The sequence below is a fragment of the Clarias gariepinus genome, chromosome 6 (genome assembly GCF_024256425.1).
Source record: "Clarias gariepinus isolate MV-2021 ecotype Netherlands chromosome 6, CGAR_prim_01v2, whole genome shotgun sequence".
Classification (NCBI taxonomy): domain Eukaryota; kingdom Metazoa; phylum Chordata; class Actinopteri; order Siluriformes; family Clariidae; genus Clarias; species Clarias gariepinus.
The window spans coordinates 38798212-38815949 of record NC_071105.1 but is presented as its reverse complement, the minus strand read 5'-3'; the positions used below and the strand labels follow the sequence as shown (position 1 = coordinate 38815949).

Below are 17738 nucleotides of genomic sequence, written 5' to 3'. Positions count from 1 at the left end.
ATTTTATTAAAGAATCTTTCAGAATTTGTCCCAGTCATTTTTGCGCGCAAACAAAAAAACTCTTTTTACTCTTTTTTCCTCTTTAATCTAATTTTGTCTAAAACCAAAAAAGATAGACATGAATAAATAAACACCACTGCTCCAGATTAGTCAGAAAGTGTTATTACTTTTCCAAAACAACAGCGTTTAAACAAGTGTAGCTGCAAATCACAGGTTTATGTTAATTAATATTTATAATAACTGGTTAACAGCAGTTATGATAGTTTTAAATGTAAAAAAATATATATATATATTTGTATTATGACAAGCTGCATTTTGTGAGTAAAAGTTGATTATTGATTAAGTCAGACCATGAACTAAAGTTTAATTGTAAAGTTACTACCATTCTTCTTCTTCCTCTTCTTCCTTTTCTTAATGGGTTGGGAAAAGTTTAGTTCATGTAGACACTCCCAAGGTAAGATTCAACACTGTTTAATTCTTACCAGACAGCAGTGAAAACACACAGGTCAGCACAACTAATGCAATGCAATGTAAAAAAAAAAAATTGATTTGATAAATATCTTTTTATCCTGATCATACAACAGGATTAAGAACATTTTAATCCCAAGTATGTAAAGCACTATCCAAGCTGGTTACTGAGAATCATAATTTTTTTCCCTATAAATCCATGCTGCTGACAAAAACGCTTACTGCTTAACAACTGGACATGATACAATAAAAAGCTAGGTTTTAAAACAAAGCTTACTGAACCAGAAATTTGAATTAACTCAAATCACCAAATTCACTATACCGAAACCTAAGAAAAATAATTGAGACAGACCATCGAACACTTGCAACATCACTATAGGATCAGCAATACTAGTTTCAAAAATATATATCAGAGTAGAATAACTAACTATAAATCACAATTCTACAGTACCAATTAAGAACTAATTCAAAATCAACTTCTTGTTGAGGCCCCTGCTACTGGAGACCCTGGTACTGCAAGTGGCTGTTGGAGGTGTTGAATGCTGTTTTAGCACTTACTTTAGGGCCGCCACACAGTAGTTCAATGTGGAGATGTATCGGGCTTCCACAAAGTTTTCAATCAGGTCTTGCACTCTTGGTAGGAAACTATCAAATTCTGAGACTTGGTTTACCCTGTAAAGTTCATTACAAAGCCAAAGATTCCTGTCAGGCTTGGGTACCACCATAATAGGGCTGGACCAAGGGCTGGTAGATTATTTTATAAACTCCTTCTGCAGCATTTGAACCATTGTCTGCTTCAATGGCTTAACTGTATGCCTCTAGAACCCACTAGAGACACCACTGATGAGTGTACAGAGAATATTCACACACTCATTGTATAAACAGCTTTATTCTGTATACTGGGCTAGAGTCTATACCAGAAGACTTAGGGAATGAGGCAGTGGCAGGGCATGAGTACCCTGGACAGTGTGTCCATTCATTACAGGTCACACACACACACACACACACACACACACTACAGGCAGTTTTGGAACACCAATTAGGCCAACCTGCTTGTCTTTGGACTGTGGGAGGAAACCAAGGTACCTGGAGAGAACCCTACAAAAAAAAAAAAAAAAAAACCTACACAAATATTGTATTTGATCATCTTTAGTTTTCAATTCAATTACATTTTATTTATAAAGCACTTTTAACAATGGTCATTGACTCAAAGCAGCTTCACAAAAATGAAAAAAAAATTGTAGTGTTTATTGCAATAGCCAGTTCATGTGTGAAAATGATAGATGTGATAAACCGTTCATTAAGCTGATTTCATTTTATTGCCCCATAACGTTGCTGAGTCTAGACCTAAACAACTGAAGCAACTCCAGATCATAACACTGTCTCCAGAGCCTTGTACAGTGGACACTACGCATGATGGGTGCATCGCTTCATGCGCTTCCCTTCTTACCCTGATGCGTTCATTATTCTGAAGTAGGCCCAATCTGGACTCACCGGACGACTTTTCTTTGTAATGGTGAGTTTGACAAATGTCAAAATATCAGTCCAAATATGAACAGAGAGGCGAAGCAGCGGTACGGGAGATAACTTGAGTCACAGCTTCAACAGAGTGACTCTAGGAGCCTGTGGCAGGGACTGAGAACAATAACGGACTATAAAGCACCAACAACCGGTATGACGAACGCGGACGTGACTCTGGCAGACGAGCTGAACACTTTCTATGCTCGCTTCGAGGCGGGAGCTAAAAACACTAGCGATGCTAATGCTAGTGGCACTAATGGCTGCAGACAGGAAGACACTGTCAGCACAGGTAACACGTTCATCATCACCGAGCACGACGTGAGTAGAGCCTTCAAGAGAGAAAGCAGCAGGACACCGGGAAAGCAGCAGGACCAAACGGCTCTCTCTTTATCTCAGTCGGTGATCCCCACATGCTTCAAAGAGTCCATCATTGTTCCGGTTCCAAAGAAACCTCAACCTGCTTCTCTTAATGACTATCGCCCTGTAGCCCTCACCTCAGTAGTGATGAAGTGCTTTAAGCGGCTGGTCAGAGACTTTATCATTTCTTCATTACCAGACACACTAGAGCCATTACAGTTTACTTACCGTCCAAACCGTTTAACTGACGATGCCATCTCTCATCTCTCTTACTCACTTGGACACTAAAAGGTGGAATTATGTTAAAATGCTCTTCATCGACTACAGCTCTGCATTTAATACCATAATTCTCTCCACACTTACCACCAAGCTGGAGCACCTGGGACTCAGCTCATCTCTGTGTCAGTGGATCTCTAATTTTCTAACTGGCAGGCCACAAGCAGTAAAGATGGGTTGACATGTTTCAGCCTCCATCACTCTCAGCACTGGAGCCCCCCAGGGGTGTGTTCTGAGCCCCCTGCTGTACTCTTTGTACACATATGACTGTGTGGCCACTACCAGCTCAACCACCATCATTAAGTTTGCTGAGGACACCATCGTGGTGGGCCTGATCTCTGATTACAACGAGTCGGCCTACCTGAAGGAGATTAGGAATCTGGAGAACTGCTGCCAGAGGAACAACCTCCTTTTAAACATCAGTAAGACAAAGGAGTTGATAGTTGACTTCAGCACTAAGCAGGAGAGGAACTACTAGACCCCCATCATCAATGACAGCCCAGTGGAGAGAGTGGACAGCTTTAAATACCTCGGTGTTCACATCACGCAGGACCTGTCATGGTCCTGTCACAACCAGACCAACACGTGGTGAAAAAGGCCCGGCAGAGTCTCTACCACCTCAGACGCTTGAGAGACTTCAGACTGCCCTCCAAGGTGCTCAGGAACTTTTACTCCTGCACCATAGAGAGCATCCTGACGGGAACAGCACCATGCAGGACAGACGAGTTCTAAAGAGGGTGGTGCGATCAGCAGAGCGCACCATCCGCACCAAGCTCCCTGACCTGCACTCGATCTACAGCAGGCAGTGCTGGACCAAGGCCAAAAAGATCGTGAAGGACCTCAGCCATCCCAACAATAGACTGTTCTCTCTGTTGAGGTCAGGAAAGTGATTCCGCTCCCTGAAGACCAACACAGAGAGACTGAGGAGGAGCTTCTTCCCGCAGGTGATACGGTCTCTTAATCAGTACAGCACACAGTACTGATCCACACATACTGTATGGTTTTTACACTCCCTCTGGACATTCTGGACATTCATTTACACTCGTGGCCACTGCACAACTACACTTCATGGTCATTAGTCAAATCACTCTATAACAAGCCACTTTAAATAAATCACTTTTAAGCATATTTGCACTGCAGAAGAAACTTTAAATATGTGGATTGCACAACGCTGGACATTACCATTTTTCTTTTTACCAGTTTATCTAACTTCATCCACACAAAAATAACATTAATCTATACCTACTTTGTACAGCTGTTTCTCTCGTTCTACAGTATATTTCTTCATATATTTTCTATATTGTGTATTTTTGTTGTACAGTTATTTTGTTTTAACTTTGATTTACCTTTTATTTTATTTTTCATATTTACTTCTTAGTTCATAGTCTTTTATTTTAAGGTCCCGAGCCGTTGTCTAAGCATTTCACTGCATATCCTATTGTGTATGACTGTGTATGTGACAAATAAAATTTAAATTTGACTGATAAAAAATAAATAAATAAAACAAAACAACAACTTTCAACCTCACAAATGTTAGTTACCTAGATATGCTAATCCACATGCTAAACCACCCACAGGTAGAATTTAAATTCCTTTTCCAGTTTAAGAAAAAATGTAAGCTGTGTAATTTTCAGCTAACTTTTTCAGCTATACTACATGTTTTTTAACCACAGACTTTTTTCTGACTTCTTGTCAGTAATAACTACAGACTTAATTTTAAATTTGGCGCGAGAAAAGTAAAACCCGTCCACTTTGTCGACTTTTTGGTCTTCTTCTTCTTCTTCATTTTATATGCGGCAGGCAATGCCTACCACCTCCTAAAGCTCTGAATGAATGATACTTTGTAAAGTGATTTTTGCTGACTTGACACCATATTTTAATACATTTATTAGGGTGTAAAACACTGGTCATTCTGGTAGTAGTAATTTAAGTAATTATGAGTTTAATTCTACACAACATATTAGTTTGTATCTCTGAGATTTAGAGGTAATGAGCCATATTTGAGGCAAATTTGAGAAGATGAGACAGCTCATTTCTGTACATGTGAGTCACACACAAGAAAAATATAACTATCTTTGAGATTTAGAGGTAATGAGCCCATTTGAGACACCTTTGAGAAGATGCAGAAAATACCTAAATCTTATTAAAGTATCACAGGAGTCTAGGAGACAAAGAAGAGTTTAACATGAGATCTCATCTTGGAGTTTCCTTAATTAAAGCACACAGACAAAGTAAAAATGTGTATATAATTCTTAAATAACGTTTTAATAATGATTCAATAAAACAATTATAAATATAAATATAATGGTTTCTGTCTATTATTATTATTATTATTATATTTTAGAACACATTATTTGCCAGGGGTAGCTCAGTGGTTAAGGCATTGGACTACGGTTCGGAAGATCCCAGGTTCAAACCTGACAACCACCAAGTTGCCACTGGTGGGCCCTTGAGCAAGGCCCTTAACCCTCAACTGCTCAGATGTGTAATGAGATTAAAAAAATGTAAGTCGCTCTGGATAAGAGCGTCTGCCAAACTGCCTAAATGTAAATGTAATTATTTTATATGCATGATATATGTTCATTGCTGATATATGTAGTGCTGGTTAAGGTTAAAATTAATAAAACATTTACAAGCAAACCATTAATTAAAAATTGGTTTAGTTCATATTGCTGCTGTTGTTTAAGCTAATTATTTATGTCACTATGGGTGAAGTATGGGCCAGGGGTAGCTCAGTGGTTAAGGCATTGGACTACGGTTCGGAAGATCCCAGGGTTAAACCCCACAACCACTATGTTGCCACTGTTGGGCCCTTGAGCAAGGCCCTTAACCCTCAACTGCTCAAATGTATAATGAGATAAAAATGTAAGTTGCTCTGAATAAGAGCGTCTGCCAAATGCCTAAATGTCAATGAAAATTAAGTATAGTAACACGCTGAACACCTTGCTGAGATGCATGTTAGGAGGAAGGTAGCTAAGAAGGAAAGGAAAAGTCTCAAAAAGCTTCTTAAGGTTCTTAGAGCAGGTAGTGAAGCCCTTTTGTATCATCTTCCAATTGTAGCGGTACTGCAGAGCGGTCACATGCACACAGGGAGCCAATGATGTAGCTAGAGCTCTGAATGTTCTGTGAGTTGTCTGATAAGCTCTAAAGCATCTGTGAGATGTCTCAGTCATTAATATCAATAGCAGCTTTAGGTCTAAAGGAGATTGCTATTTCTATGTGAACTTCCTGCCAAAGCTATGATCTTAGAGACAACAGAAAAAAGAAAAAAATAATGATAAAAAAAAACATTACAACAATTTACATATTTTACACCAGTACTACACATGATCTGAATAAGTATATACAGTAAGAGTTAAAGCAGTTTTAATATGTCAAGTGTAATTAAAATGGAAGCAACACCAACATTTTTGTAAAATGAAGATGAAGATAATGAATTTGCATTTGCATTTATGGCCTTTTGCAGAGATAAAACTTAAGAAGACCAATAGTATGGATGCTTAAGCAATCACATTTTTTAGCCCAAGTGCAAAATGTTGTGGCAAATCAATTACAGTGGAAGTTATGGAAGCATGCTTGTATATCAAAACACTCATGTATCAAAGTAATTCTCCCATAAGAAACAATAGACGCTCAGATGATTCGTTCCATAACCCAAAAATATTCATATAAACTAATTAATACATGTTAAAATAAAACAAATTAACCTGCACTTTTCCTTTAAAAATTTTAAATAAACCCAGACAGATGTGTTTCCATTAGTGTTTTTGTGCGTGCACATGCTGTGTATGTGTGTGCGTGTGAGTGTATAAAGCTAAAGTAAGATGAAAGGAGAAATGGCTTCCTTACCCCTCCCTCCTCTTGTCTTACAGAGTAGCTCTCCCTCCTCTTATTTAAGGGGGTTACTGTGTGGGATGACTTTCTCACACACACACACACGCACACACACACCGTTGTGTGTGTGTGAGTGTGAAGGCGAGAGGAGGACGAGGGAGACACACACATTCACTAATGACAATCATGTGCATTAAAGGACGTGTGTGAAAGGATGACTTTTACACACAAAGTAAAAGATGCTTTACTCGTGCAGACGTGTTCACAGTGTTATTAACAGATATTAACTATACGAGTAGCGCATACACACTAAGAACGAGCATGGGAGACAATTACCCACAATTTCACAGCACGCAAGAGAGAAGAACAATTGGCTCAGTTGTGTTCACATGACACTCAGCATCAAAACAAGAAGCGCATGGGTGCCACATGATTCTACTTGGTACTCGTAAGTTTTGCTTCTTTAACAAGGCAACATTTATTTAAATAACACAAACCGAGTTACTCACAATCCGAGGTTCCACTGTATTTGGTTCTTTTGAGCACTTGGTGATGTTTCAACATAATAAGTAATTTACAACACATCACACTGTGTGTTTCTGCCTGTGACACACTGAATTTGAATATGCAAACTATCAATAAGCCTTTAAAAGAGGAAGCCCAGAGTTCTCTAAAAATACAGTATCTAAACAGGTGAAACCTTATAAAGAAGATAAACATTTACCAAAATATTGGAAAGAGAGAAGTTTTGAGAAGAAAAGGAGCTGCTTGTGATCTGAAAACTTATCATATGGTGTGATTATGCCAGTGATTCTCGTGTATTTATAAGATGATATGACTGCTGAGAAAAAGCCTATAAATTCTGTAATGTATAACAGTACGGAGTCCTCTAGCCAGTGCACCACTCCATAACCCATAGCAAAATCCAGTGCATTCCCAGTACTGAAGCATGGATAAAATTGGAGGGCTGCATCAGAAAGATCACTATTGAAACATGTTCCAAATCAAATATGAAAAATCAAAAAGAGGATGAAGAATATAGGCGTCCGCCAAGATTGATAGACAGTTATCTGTTCAGATTCAGACATTTCTTAAACAATAGATGCACAAGACAATTAAGAATTGGGATGTTTTTGAAGATTTAGACCTGGAGGTGTTCACAGACAGTGTTCTCTGTTACATTAAGAACTGCATAGACACTGTTACAGTGGACAAACCTATACGGATTTATCCCAATCAAAAGCCCTGGATGAACAAGAAGGTCCGGCAGTTCCTGAAGGAGAGGAACAACGCCTTCAAGTCTGGCGACATGGCTATCTACAGCACAGCCCGAGCCAACCTAAAGAGAGGCATCAGAGAGGCTAAATCGATGTACAGGAGGAAAATCAAGGACCACCTGGTCAGTCACAACAGCAGGCAGGTGTGGCAGGGAGTTAAGCATCTTACCAACTACAAGACCAACGTTGGTGTTGCTGATGGTGATGCTTCACTGGCAGAGAAACTGAACTACTTCTTTGCCCGTTTAGAGGTGGATCAACCAGGTGCACCCATACTTACACCAGGCACTTACGAAGCATGTACAGTAGAAGAGTGGGAGGTGAGGCGTACCCTGCGGTCCATTAACACCGGGAAGGCTGCAGGAACGGATGGCATCTCTGGAAGAGTGCTGAAGGACTGTGCTGACCAGCTGGCTGGAGTCCTCACCAGGATTTTTAATCAGTCCTTGTCCCAGGTCACTGTTCCACTCTGCCTAAAATTCTCAATTGTAGTCCCCCTGCCTAAAAAATTACAAATTAACAGTTTTAGTGATTACCGGCCAGTTGCTTTCACCTCTGTGGTGATGAAGTGCTTCGAAAAGCTGGTACGGAGTCACATCATTTCATTTCTCCCACCAAATTTTGACACACACCAGTTTGCATACAGGGTGAACAGATCCACAGAGGATGCCATAATAACAGCTCTCCAGGCAGCACTATCCCATTTGGAGCACCCGGGAAGCTATGTGTGGCTACTTTTTGTGGATTATAGCTTTTCGTACCATCCTCCCCCACAAACTGATGGACAAACTAGTGGACCTGGGGCTTCCATATTCCATCTGCCTATGGATTAAGAGCTTTCTGCGTGATCGCAGTCAGAAGGTGCTAGTAGGCCCATATACATCACCGGCCATCAGCCTCAGCACCGGGTCACCACAGGGTTGTGTTTTAAGCCCCCTGCTCTACACCCTGTACACCTACGACTGCACACCTGTCCAGCATAGTAAGGGGGGAGTCTGCCTACAGGTATGAGGTGGAACGGCTAATAACCTGGTGTGGAGAAAATAATCTACTACTCAACACCTCTAAGACCAAGGAGGTCATCATAGATTTTAGGAGGAAAAAAGTGGACATCTCACCACTGTTTATCAGTGGGAACTGTGTGGAGAGGGTTCCGTACTTCCGCTTTTTGGGAGTACATGTTGAGGAGGATCTGCGCTGGGGGATAAACACATCTGAGATGCTAAAAAAGGCCCAGCAGAGACTGTATTTCCTGAGAATGCTTAGGAAGAACAACATTTCCCAAAGACTGCTGGTGTCTTTTTATCAATGCTCCATTGAGAGCATACTGGCATACTGCATATGTGTGTGGTACAGCAGCTGCACTGTGGCCCAGAGAACGGCACCGCAGAGGGTCATTACAACTGCCCAGAAGATTGTCGGCTGCCACCTCAGCAATTTGGAAAACTTACATGATTCCCACTGCCTTACTGTAAACTTGCCAATAAAATTGCAAAGGACAACTCACACCCGGGACATCAACTGTTTGATCTGCCATCTGGCAGACAGTATAGATCATTAAAAACTAGAACCAGTAGATATAAAAACAGTTTTTATCCCAGTGCAATAAGAATACTGAATGCTGCTATAAAAAATGGTTCAAATAATGTGCAATAAGTTTAAATTATTTATGCATTTTTTCTGCAATTAATGCAATTCATGCAAAAAAAAGGAGATTGTGGCTCGTGCAATAGCAGAATGTACACTTTGTGGGAGTGTGTGCGTGTGTTTGTGTGCGCGTGAATAAGTTTCAAGGTTGCATTGAGGGATGGCACTTGTTGCACTTGTAGTTGTACTTGTTGCAATGACAATAAAGACTATTCTATATTATAGAATATATACTAGTTCAATATTGTTTTAATACTATAACATGATCCACTAAAATATACTATAAAATATATATAATACACTGTAAAATATGCTATAAAATGTTTAACATTTTTATGTGTTCATGTTTTTATTTGTTAAAATCCAATAATACTGATGTAATAATAATTAAGTCAAATGATACTGTCAGTCAAAAATGACTTTTTTTTTGTAAAAATATGATTCTGAGTTAAATAAGACGTGAGTGAAAGCACAACACTGTTTTCGAAATATGATTCTTAAATTCTAAATGTATGAGTAGTTAAGTGAGTAGAATCCATTCCTTCCGTGAGATTTTTTAAATAATATATTATTTAAATTTTTTTATTTTACAATTTCCCTCTGTTCCTTTCTGTCTTTCTTTTATCTTGATTTTGTTTCTAAATGCTTAGCTTGCAAGACTATTCCTTCTTCTTTTCTTTAGTTCTTTGAATTCATGTACGTGATTCTGTAACTTAGTTTCAGTTTTACTTTCAATTTGTTCTTTTCTGGGTGTTCGGCTTATGGCATTGTTTTTACTTCTTTCTTCTCTTTCTAAGAACTATGCTGAATTTGCATTCTGTCTGTTAGAAAACTGAATTTCTTGACACAGTTTGGATAAAAAAACTTGTGGCATTGTAATTTCATCGATAATGCATAATAAATAGATAAAATAAAGAAATTACTTTAAGTAATAATTAATTGAATGTACAGCAAGTTTGATAGTTTATCAAAGTTACTAAATGTGGGGGTAAAGTTTCCAGTTTTTAGCGAGCCAGTTGTTTTCTTGTGTAATCCTGAGTTTATAAGATTGTGTTAAGGTTCTTTGTAACCTAGCAAATTTTGGCTATAGTTCCAGTAATGAAAATATTACAATGCAGCTAAGGACATATTATAATAACCAGAATAAGCAGCTCATCTTTTATATCTTCTAGTCTGATTCATTCATTCTTTTGAATCTATTACACTTTAGAGCGTCTATGAGAGTCACATGACAAAAGAACAAATGACTAGGACTTGAAGACTCCTTGAGAATCGTTCAATTCTGTTTCCTGTATACTGCACTGCATAGCGTCTATAGTCACGTGACAAAAGAACGACTATTCAAATGTAACTACTTATTTTTGTTTCCTGTACATAACCTACTTAGGTTTTGCGATGCTTTGCACATGTACAGTACACCCAGTAGAAAATGAAATGAGAGTAGAATCACTCTCCGAGACTGCCGTTCATCTGAGGCACATTAAAGACTCATTCAAAACGAATGAATAGTTAATGAACGACCCATCATTCTTGTATTGGAGAGATATCATTTTTGGATTGTAATTTTGCTGCTTTAATATTTGATTGTGTATTCTGGTTTTGACTTTTGCCTCCCTTTGACTTAACTTTGATTATTGCTTTGTCCATTTGGTTTGGTTGTTTGGGTCTTTGTATATATTTGTAATTTCACTGTATTTTTGTGCACTCACCAGTAGTAAGGGTGTGGCTGCCAATTATTTAAGGAAGAGGGACTTTTCCTTAAATAATTTTTTTTTTTTTTTTATTCACTGTTTTTGGATTAGGGAGTCAGTGAAGGTACAGTACCAGTATTTTTGTTTGGTAGGTTAGCTAGTTGCTAAAATAAAGATACCTTTGTTTATTATTCTGGCCTGGGTCCACCCTGAAGCTTATCCTGGTGTTGTGTGTACATAATGTACATTTAATAATACTCGTTGGTACATCCCTGGCTTTCTCTCTGTTGCGGTGAAAAAACAAACAGTTTGGATTGTGAGTAACCCGGTTTGCGAGCATTCCGCAAGACAAGCAAAAATTTATTTTGCCTTGAAAAACGAGCAAGTCTTGGTTTACGAATACCGATTATCATGTATCACTCATGCACTTCTTGTTTTGATGCCAATGTTTTTTCTCTTTTGTGCGCTGTAGAATTGTGGGTAATCGCCTCCCCTGCTCAGGTCCTAGTGCACATCTCTCAATGGTATAATTAACATCCGTGCACTTGTGTACTGTTTCATATAACACTGTGACCATTTGTGTGCACGTAAAGCATCTTTTATTTTGTTTGTACAGTATGTGTGTGAGTGTAAAAGTCACACATGTGTGTACTGTTTGTCGATGGCAGATTTAGCAATTTGGGGGCTCAAGGCGAACATGGATATGATATTCTTTCATCAAATGAGATTTAGTGGGTGGGAAAAACATATGGATATTGGGGCATTGAATTAAGAATAATATGAAAATACAGGTTTTAAGTCCTACAGTGGGGCAAAAAAGTATTTAGTCAGCCAACAATTGTGCAAGTTCTTTCATTTAAAAAAAAAGAGAGGCCTGTAATTTTCATCATAGGTCAACTATAAGAGACAAAATAAAAAAAAAAGTCACATTGTAGGATTTTTAAAGAATTCATTGGTAAATTCCTCTATAAAATAAGTATTTGGTCACCTACTGTACAAACAAGCAAGATTTCTGTCTCTCACAGACCTGTAACTACTTCTTCAGCGAAGTGTTAACCCAAAATAACAATTTTTTCCCCTTTTCACTTCCCATTCTGCACCATTCTCACGGATCATTCTCCACCATACAGTAAGTTGGCTGCTTCCCCTTTAAGATGCTTATATGCAAAGAAGGAACTTTAGACTTAATGCCAACAAGAAGACCTCCAGTTCGAACTACTTTTCAAAAGGAATTCAACCTAAAAGTAAAGGTCAGCTTTCTCATATTTTTACATGCTACTGTATGCCTTAACTGGTATGCTTGTTACTGTAAATTTTGTTTAATTTTATTGTTGTTGTTTTTCATTAAAAACAAACAAACAAAACAAAAACAGATGTCTTATACTAAAGTGGAAAGGAAAGTAAATATTTTTTCATATCCCACAGTGGTGAGAGGGAGAGAGACGCACAGACAGAACATCTAAAAGCACAAGAAGGTAAAGTAAATTAATTTTATGGCTCTTGTACCAGCATCTTGTAAAGTAGTGGAATTGGGAAAAAGATAGATAATATAAAAAAATCATGAAAGTGGCCAAATGAAATAATAAAAATAAATAAAAAATATATATAAAAATCTAAATTTGCTACATATAAATATATCCAAGTTCTCAACTAGTTAAAAAAAAATTTGTTCTTGATGTTTGTTTTTAAGTATCTACTCTATTTTGCCTGGAAATAGACCTGTTAGCAAAACTGGATGGAAACTGGCATCAGATATGTTTCAGAGACAATCGAAAATATTGCAGTAGCAAATGAAAACAATAAAATACATATAGGATCACTGTGACTGCATTGCCAGTAGAGTATCAGTATTCTAGCAGATTTTGATATGCCTTTATTTTCCCCATTTCAGTTTGAAAGCTAGTGCAGGAATACTTTTTTCTTATGCTATTGTTAATAAAGGGAACATTTCCTAGGCTCATTCTGTGCTATTATTTTCACTAAAATGTATATTTTACTGGAATTACCTATTAAAAATATTAAATTACAACAATTACAGCTACATACTGTATTTAGCTATTATTGCATTTCTGATTAATATATGTATGATCTTTGTAGGTTTACAGGATCACAGTGACTTCCAGTGAAAATGACTTTATGTTGTTTGAAAATTGGCCCCAAAATCTTGGGGGTAATTTATTTTCATATTTGCTTAATTTTAACCTACATTACAATGGTAGAATTAATTGTGTTATTTGCATTATTATTCATCTGAATATTATTGATGCTTTAACTGAACCATTATTATGACCTAATATTATCTTTAAAGTTAAAAAAAAAAAAAAAACATAAAAAAAAATATTTTTATTTCCACAGGTTGTCCAAGCCATCATCGGAATCGTGATATTCATATTTGGCTTTGCAAACAAAGATAGTGACACTGTGTCTGAGTCCACTGGCGTCACATACTGGGAATCTATCACTGTATGTTACTTTTTTTCTGATTTACTTTTAACAAATTTCAACAGTTGATAACCTCAATTTTAATTTTAATTAGTTTATCTGCTCTGGTATCCTGTCAGCTGTTGCCGGAGGTCGTTGTCATGCCTGTTTGGTGAGTAAATATCTAATTTGTTAATTTGTATGTAAAGGTAGGCACCTTTATTTATAAAGCAATGTACTGTAAAAGAACATTACATTAATAGTTCAATGTAAACCTGAAATGATTAAAGGTTCATTAAGAGAAATACTATAGGAGTCATGTTGCCACCCTGTTACATGTCACAGCTCTGTTTCTTGTCTTGTTAGAAAAAAGTCTCGATGATTATGAACCTGTTCAGCACCGGGGGTGGGATTGCAGCGACTGGTCTGTTCTCCGCTGATCTGCACAAACTGTTGAATGAGCTGAAACAGCTTTCAATACATGATTTTAAGCCATTTCAGGTTTGTATTTCGCTATTGTTTATTTATTTATTTATTTAGTTAGAAAAATTGTGCCAGCAGTTTTAAAATTTAACACAATACTCATAAATATTTTCATATCATAAAGAAAGAACATTTTGGAAATTGCTACGTTTTTTATAATATTATTTTTATGAATGGCAATAACAATGATCCTGAGTGAACAGGGCCTTTGACTTTTAATGAGAATATTAAACATACAGCACAAAGTCATAATAGAATCATCAAATCAATCACGTGGTGGTCAAATACTTATTGACCTCACTGTATATGTATTAACTTTTTTTTATAGATTTTTATTTTTATATATTTCAAGTTAGTTATTTCTTCTAACAAAGCACACTTTGTAAACTTTGTAAAGTAAAAATATATATATTTTTTATTATTTATTATGTTTTTAGACTACTAGGGGCAACTCCAGCACACTCCTGGTTTTCTCTCTGCTTGAGGTTTGCATGGCCATCTGGACATTTGTATTATTCTGGAAATCCTGAGTCTCCACTATTAAGGAATTGAATTGTTAAGCTGGGACACAGTAATCATAAATTGTATTTTTTTTTCCACCACAATTTTATGAATCGCCTCAGCAATCCAAGTGAGGAAATCCTTAGCTTGCCATATTGACATGAACAAAAATAATAAATCATAGTTTTAACACAGTCGTTTCTTTTTTCTAGAAGTTTATTACGATGTACTTTTCTGATTTGAAAATAAACAATAATCTCTTACTTTCCAATTTGATTCCTGTGTTTATTTTTATTACACCTGGAGGAGGAAGTATCCCTTAAAATAAGTATTACAGATGGGAATGACAAATATACTGTATACTGTAAGTTGGAGAACTTGGTAATCAGCTGCTGTCTTCCTGTCTGTGGTCCACTGTTTAAATGTTAAGCATGTATTTGTGTATTTAAACTGTGTACTGTCAAGTCAGTAAAGGCAGCCCTGGCATTAGTTTTAATACTTGTACTCTTTTTTATTTTTCTTAGTTTGTGGCAGAAAAATAATTGGTTCCTCCATCAGACAGATCTTAGCAATTACGAGTATATATATATATATATACATATGGAACCTTAGATTGTGAGTAGTGGGCTGTGAGCATTTTGCAAGACGAGCAAAGGTTTTAAATACATTTTAACTTGCTAAACGAGCGTGGTCTTCGTATACAAGTAATGCACATGTGCTTAGTCTGCTGAGCGTCACGTGATCACACTCAATTGAGCCAATGGTTCTTTTCTCACTTGCGCTGTGGGATTGTGGGTAATCGTCTCATAGTCAACAGCTGTGCAAACAAAAGACTGTAGCAGTGCGGGAGATGAGTCTCTTAAGTGGATTGATTCCAGTGGTGTGTGTGTGTGTGTGTGTGTGTGAATGCACACGCAAATGTGTGTGAAAATTGATCTATACCGCTATAGAAGCTCCTGCTTCTGCTCTCGCCTAACACCAGTCACGATACTTTTTAAAGATAAAAAGCAGGTTTATTTTTACTTTATATGTTGTATGACTAATTTTTAAATGAATATTTTTCAGTTGTGGAATGAAACATTGAAATTTCTTTTATTTCTTTTGGGGGAAAGTCACTTTGATCACTTTGACCTAATTTCAACTATTTAAATGTGCTTTATTGCGCATTATTTAATAGTTGTTTATCTTTTAACAAATTCTCTCTATTTTAGCCCCCTTTTCTCATTTTATTTCTTTATTTCTTCTTTTATTTCTTTATTTCTCTTTTACTTTCTTCCTTTTTCTGGATGTCTGACTTAAAAAGTTAAAATAAAGTTTAGTGAGAAAGGTTAACTTGAGTGCACACCCACTAAATCATGCAAATTCATTGATTTCATTTCTGCACTAAAGATGGAAGTGAAAACATAAAACTTTAGTACTCAGGCTGCGGGATGATGTCTTATTGTGATAAGGTCAAGAATTTAATTTACTAAGTTCAAGTTCAGGTAGGCTTTTATCGACATACTGTACTGTATCATTTTATTGTCCTAATAAAGTCAACAATTTTATCGAGTCTTATTGATGTCCAGACACAGGTTGTTGTCCTTACACCAGTCTGTTAGCTTCTGCACTCTCTCTCTCTCTCTCTCTGTATGCTGACTCGGCTTTCTTGCTGATGCGACTCACCACGGTCGTGTCAGCAGCACATTAAAGAACTTCTTTTCTTTGCAGAGTGATGAGAAAAGACATACGCTGACATTCACAACTGGCTGCTATACAATAATCACATACAGTGGAACCCAAGTCTTGGTTTACGAGTACCGAGTATCATGTATCACACATGCACTTATTGTTAATTATTTGTGATCACAAGTGAGCCAACGTTTTTTCTCTCTCTTGCGCTGGGGAATTGTGGGTAATCATCATCCTTGCTAGGTTTTAGTGGGCATCTCTTACTGGTATAATTAACATCCGTGCACGCGTGTACTGTTTACTATAACACTGTGACCACGTGTGTGTGTGTGTAAAACATTTTATTTTGTGTCTGTATGCGAGTGTGTACAGCGCACGTGTAAGGCAAAAGTTAGTGTCATTAGAGAGGTTAAAGATCCATTTTCTATCTCCTCAAGGTTCAGCCTGCTCTGTGTCTGTGTACGTGTGCGTCATTGGACAACGTGCCACACACACACACACACACACACACACCTAGACCCCTCCTACGTTCGCCTTTACAGACACACTTTTTCTTACTGCTCTGTTGCGATTCTGGTGTTGACAGCTGTTTCTCTGAGGACTTGACTTCGTTGCAGTTTATTGATAGTTCAGGCCTGGAACTTCCTACAAGTCTACCTCCAATACCTGGACTCCATATTAATATCAATTAACATCAACTGTTATGCTGAACTGCCTGCCACCTAACACACTGCATGAATGCAGATCAATTCCTGCTCTCTGTTTCACCCAGATGAGGATGGGTTCCCTGTTGAGTCTGGTTCCTCTCAAGGTTTCTTCCTATTACCATCTCAGGGAGTTTTTCCTTGCCACTGTCGCCCTCGGCTTGTTCACCAGGGACAATCTGACCATTTTTAATCATACACATTCACATTCCATACAAACTTAAATTTTTTTTTTTGATTGTGTAAAGCAGCTTTAAGACAATGAAAATTGTTAAAAGCGCTATACAAATAAAATTGAATTGAATTCCATTAGTGTGTCGCTCAATCAAGTGTCATTAGAAGGATTTCTTTTTTTTTTTGTTGATAAAACAGTGCTTCCGTTGTGTGTGCGTGTGTATGAAAAGAGTGGAGAATGGGTAACTGTGTAAGACGAGAAGGGGGAGAGGGGAGCTTACTTTCACATACACACACAAACGGAAACACTTATCTGGCGGGATTTATTTGTACTTTTTTTCAAAGGTTCATTTGTTTTGTTTTTGCTTCATATTTTGTGTTAATAATTTTTATGTATTTACTTTTTGGGTTGTGGAACGAATAATTTGAGTTTCTAATATTTCTTATGGGAAAATTCTATTTGGTTTACGAGTGTTTTGGAATACGAACCGCTCCCGGAACGAATTATGCTCGTAATCCGAGGTTCTACTCTATATAGAATATTAGTGACCTAGGAATGACCTAAAGACTCAAATCCAAACAGTTGAGATCAAATTTGACTTGAGCAGTTCTGCAAGTTAAAAGTTGCATTGAGGTAATACAGCTGGATAAAACAAAAATTGTGCCAGTTTTAATTTCAGGCTGCGAAGCAACAAAATTTAATTATTTAATTT

At 37.2% G+C, this 17738-nt stretch overlaps 1 long non-coding RNA gene across 2 annotated transcripts; it reads left to right on the top strand.

Annotated features, from left to right (window-relative positions):
• The first annotated feature begins 12194 nt into the window (after positions 1-12194).
• On the top strand, positions 12195-14741 carry LOC128526208 (uncharacterized). Of its 2 annotated transcripts, none has more exons than XR_008360778.1 (7): positions 12195-12321; positions 12497-12546; positions 13177-13241; positions 13427-13534; positions 13608-13664; positions 13859-13993; positions 14413-14741. It is a non-coding gene; the product is annotated as an uncharacterized LOC128526208 (long non-coding RNA). The 2 variants fall into 2 exon arrangements; XR_008360777.1 differs by having other exon boundaries at positions 13169-13241.
• The last annotated feature ends 2997 nt before the right edge of the window (positions 14742-17738 follow it).